Here is a 5,315-nt window from a genome sequence, read left to right on the forward strand (position 1 = left end):
TAGATATGGTGGGTGCATACCAAAGGGCTAATCCCTTTCAGATCAGAAATTTGCCATCCAATGGCTTTCTTGCATTTTCCGAGGACTCCCAAAAGACTATCCTCTTGATCACTTGTGAGATTTGAAGAAACCACCACTGGACATTTCTCATCCTCCTCCAAATATGCATACTTCAAATCAACAGGAAGCGGCTTTAAAACAAGCTTTGGAGGGTCCTCCATAGTTGCTCCTTGTGAGTCCTCCTTATTGAATAGTGGTAAGATCTCTTCCTGTCTCCTCCAATAGACATGATGGCTAGCACATCAGAGGGTTCAGGTAACCCTTTTTCAAGCACTCCAAGGCTTTCGTTCAAGCTTTCTTCTAAATTCTTGTCACAATGCTCTTCAACCAAGGTGTTGATCAAGCACACCTCCTCCAATCCTTCCTCCTCTTCTGGGTGAAGATGCCTCTTGCATAGGTGGAATATGTTTAATTCCAAGGTCATGTTTCCAAATGTGAGTTGCATCACCCCATTTCTACAATTGATGATGGCATTGGAGGTAGCTAGGAAAGGTCTCCCAAGGATGATTGGCACATAATTTGCTTCCTTAACAATGGGATCAGTATCAAGCACAACAAATTCCACGGGATAGTAGAATTTGTCCACTTGAACTAGAACATCCTCTATCACCCCCCTTGGATTTGACTAACCTATCAACTAAGGAGAGAGTGATGGTTGTGGGCTTCAATCCTCCAAGTCCCAGTTGCTTGTACACAGAGTATGGGAGCAAATTCACACTTGCCCCCAAGTCTAGCAAAGCCTTCTCCACATGGGTCCCTCCAATGTTGACTGAAATGGTGGGACATCCCGGATCTTTGTACTTAACTGGATATTTACTCTAAATGATAGCACTTACTTGCTCAGTGAGGAATGCATTCTTTGTCACATGTAACCCTCTCTTGACCGTGCACAAGTCCTTTAAAAACTTTGCATATGTGGGGACTTGCTTGATCATATCAAGTAAGGGTATATTCACCTTCACTTGTCTCAAAACTTCAAGAATTTCTGATGAATTCTTGATTTCTTTTTTTCCATGTAAAGCTTGAGGAAAAGGGGGAGGCATATGTTTCTTCATCATATCCTCTTTAATCACTATCCTTGGCTCTTCTTCAATGATTGATTTGGAAGCACTTTTCTTCCCACTCTTCTCTTCTTGGTTATTGCTCTCTTTAACCAAGGTTCTCTTTGACATGAGTTCTTCGTCTTGCCTCACCTTAGGCAAGGGTTGATCAACCTCCTTTCCACTCCTCAAAGTGATCACAGCTTTGACCTCCCTCAACTTTGAAGACTCCCCCTCTTGGGTTTCAACTTCATGAACACCTTTTGGATTTTGGCTTGGTTGAGAGGGAAACTTTCCTTTCTCATTCACTGTGTTGAGGTTGGTAAGCCTAGAGATGGAGTATTGAATATTATCTATCTTCTGAGATAGATCATTTTGCATCCTCTCCATTATCTTAATTTGAGAACTCTCAACATTTTCAATCTTTTGGTGCAATTGAGAGTTGATTGTCTTTTGTTCACCCACAAAGTCACCCATGACTTTACTTAGGTTCACAATGGCTTGCTCCACTGAAGAGGTTTGTTGAGGTGCTTGGGTTTGGGCTTGTGGTTGGTATGGAGGTGGTCTTGGTTTCCAAGAAAAATTTGGATGGTTTCTCCAGCTTGAATTATAGGTGTTTCCATAAGGTGCATTGTTGTTGGGCCTAAATTGCCCCACAACATTGGCTTGATCACCTAACATCTCCCTCACCGCTGGCATGGTTGGGCACTCATCTACCACATGATCACATGATTGGCAAATGGTGCATGGCATGACATGGGCTTGTGTCTCGGAAATGGCTTGGACTTCATGCATCTTTTTCAACTCAAGTTCTTCTAACCTCCTTGTTATTGTTGTCACCTTAGCTTTCATGTCCATGTCTTCACTTAACATGTACATTCCACCCTTTGGATTACAGGAGCTTTCATCCTTCCCATTTCCCTTGAGTTGGGCTCATCCCATCCTCTTGTTACCTCAGATACATAACTTAAAAAGTCCATAGCTTCTTCTGGATTCTTACTCATAAAATCTCCCCCACACATGGTTTCAAGAATTTGCTTCATGGAGGAAGACATCCCATCATAAAAATAGCTCACCAAGAGCCATGTATCAAAGCCATGATGAGGACAAGCATTGATGGCCTCCATATACCTTTCCCAACATTCATGGAACTTCTCATTTTCTTTTGCAGAAAAGTTTGAGATTTGTCTCTTCAACCCATTGGTCCTATGGGTGGGGAAAAATTTCTTCAAAAATTCGGCCTGAAGATCAACCCAATTCCTTATGCTCCTTGGCCTTAAAGAATTAAGCCATATTTTTCCTTGTCCTTCAAAGTAAAAGGGAATAGCTTGAGTCTCATCAAGTCTATTGAAGCTCCTCCCTCTTTAAAGGTATTGCACACCTCCTCAAACTCCTTGATGTGGGCATATGGGTTCTCACTCTCCATTCCATGGAAATTTGGTAGGAGGGGAACAATATGGGGCCTTATAATCAGCTGCTCAAGAGGGGGTACGATGCATGAGGGCACACTCATCCTTGGTGGGTGCATTCTATCCCTCATGGATAGATATGCATTTGGATTACCCCCTTGACTGTGTTGAGAATTCTGATCCTCAGGTGGAGGGTCCCTGATGTTTACACAGATATCCAACTCTGTGTCTTGAGGATTCTCAATCCTTACTAATCTTCCCTCTTGGTCCCGAATCCAATAGGGCATGCACAAGTTACTACTTACCTGAAAACAAAACAAAGACAACAAAAACAAAAGAAAACTAGAAAAAAGTTAAGGTTAGAAAGAAAACAAAAGGAATTCTACAATTAAAAGAAAGGAAATGAAGTTAGTGAAAAAGGAATTCACCAAACTTGTGATGAAAATCACAAGTAGTCTCTAAAAGGTTGTATCATTGTATTGTGGCACCATCCCCGGCAACGGCGCCATTTTGATTCATACTCAGTCAGGTATTTTAATCAAAAAACATTTATAAATCCTATGACCTCATACTAGCGTAGAAACTACTATAGTATAGCAACTCTACGGTCGAACTCTGGGATGGGTTTTCATTCTACCAGTGATATACTCAAGATTAGAAACTGAGTCTGATGAGTTCCTTTGTCAAAAACTTAAAGTTTAAAAGAAAATAAAATTTGTTTTGAAAGTGGTGTTTGAAACTAAACTAATATAGAACTAGATAAAAATGGAAGAAAGAAAGTCTCCCGGAGCTAAGGGTTGCTAGGATCAAGTTCAGAATGCAAAGTGGAAATTCCGGATTTTTCTTCTCGCATTGGGGACAACATAAAGGATGGTTGTTTCCCGAACTGGTATAAGTTTAACAATGAAGATTTAATCCATAAAAAGTCAATAGAAATGGTAGTCAAGTTCCATTAATGGCTTTAGACACTATGGGTCTTCACCTTAAGCCACTTTCCAATGGCTCGTACATGATAACTAATGGACTAATATGGATCTAACAATAAGCATCCACAGAGACCTGAAGCTTACCATGTATTGGCCATTCAAAGTGATTCTAAGGGATTTAAAGCAAAACTTTAGATTTAAAAGCCATTAATGAACTCCAACTACCTGTATTTAATGCACGAGAGTTTTCCACCTTTGCATCTGGACTTTTCACCTAGCTTCCTTCACTCCAAGAAACCAAAAGTTTAGCCTCTCATCCTTTGGTAAAACATCCTCAGAGGTTGTTTGGCTTCCAAGAAAAAGAAAATAGTAGAGAGAAAAGGAAAACACGAGAGCCCTCTATTTCACTAAGTGTAAAACATAACACATATCGTCGAGAGATGATTTCCACCCCTCTTATAGTCTTTACAAAAGCAAAGCTTGTGATTGGCTAGTTACAAGAATAAGAAAGGAATTTACATCAAAAATACATAAGAAAAGATCTCATGTGGAGTCGGCAAGAACAGAGGAGATTTCGCACCACGCATGGGCTGCTGTGCGAATTTCGCACAAGGAAATGTGTTGTGGGAATTTCGCACAAGCTCGCACAAGCTGAAGGTGTTGTGCAAATTTCGCACAAGCTTGGAGCAGTTGTCTTCCGAAGGCCATATAGTTCTCATTTCAGCTCCAAATGGTACACGGTTTGAAGCATTGGATTCTTAACTTCATGAGCTTTGAAATGGTATATATCATGTAGAAAATGGACTTCGGGAAGTGCTCCAAAAGTGCGAAGGAAGACTGCAGCTGCTGTCCTCTATTTTCTTCATTCTGTTTGTTTTTCCTCTTTGCTTCTCTCCTTTACTTGGCTTGTCTTAACGATCCAAAAATCTGTCAAAATACTAAAACTAGCCACAAATATGATTAGAAGTCATTGCTAGGTCCTTAACATGCCAATCAGAATAAAGATGGAGAACTACTACACAAAAGTGCTTAAAACATAATGAATTAAAGATGCAAAATAGCACTTTTTGGGTAGTAATCACTTGAGCTCATGAGCCTGAGTCATTCATGTCATCCATAACCCTAAGTTGTTCAAGAACATTTAGACCATTGAAATCACGGGTGGAGCTTTTCATGTCAATTATAGCCCTCAATTGATCATACCATCTAGTGCCTTGAGTTCACGATCCATAGTCATTCATGTCAACCGTACCCCAGAGTTATTCATACCATCTAGAGACCTAAGCTCATGAACTAGAGTCATTCATGTCAACCACAACTTTGAGTTGTTCATAGCATCTAGAGCCTTGAGCTTATGACTTGTAGTCATTCATGTCAACCACAGCCTAAAGTTGTTCATAGGATCCAAGGCTTTGAGCTCACAACTTGGATTTGTTCGTGTTAACCACAACCCTTAGTTCTTCATAGTATTTAGAGGCCTCATGTCATCTATAGCCCTGAATTATTCATACCATCAAGATTCTTGAGCTCATAACCCGGAATTGTTCATGTTAATGACAACCTTGAGTTATTCAAAGCATTTAAAGCCTTAAGCTCACGACCCATATTCTTTCAAGTAAATAACAACCTTGAGTTGTTCATAGTATTTAAAGGCCTGCGTTCATGAGCTAGAGTCATTCATATCATCCACAACCTAAAGTTGTTCATAGAATCTAGAGCCCTGAGCTCATGACCTGGTTTCGTTCTTGTCAATCACAACCCTGAGTTATTCATAGTATCTGAAGGCCTGAGCTCATGACCCATAGTAGTTCATGATATCCACATCCCTAAATTAATCATAAGATTGATTACTACTCAAAAAGTGCATTTTTATAGCTTGT

The 5,315-nt window shown here is 40.2% G+C and overlaps 1 pseudogene; it reads right to left on the reverse strand.

Annotated features, from left to right (window-relative positions):
* Positions 1-451: 451 nt before the first annotated feature.
* On the reverse strand, positions 452-1,304 carry LOC117911604 (annotated as a pseudogene).
* Between the last annotated feature and the right edge of the window lie 4,011 nt (positions 1,305-5,315).

The sequence above is a fragment of the Vitis riparia genome, chromosome 1 (assembly GCF_004353265.1).
Source record: "Vitis riparia cultivar Riparia Gloire de Montpellier isolate 1030 chromosome 1, EGFV_Vit.rip_1.0, whole genome shotgun sequence".
NCBI lineage: Eukaryota > Viridiplantae > Streptophyta > Magnoliopsida > Vitales > Vitaceae > Vitis > Vitis riparia.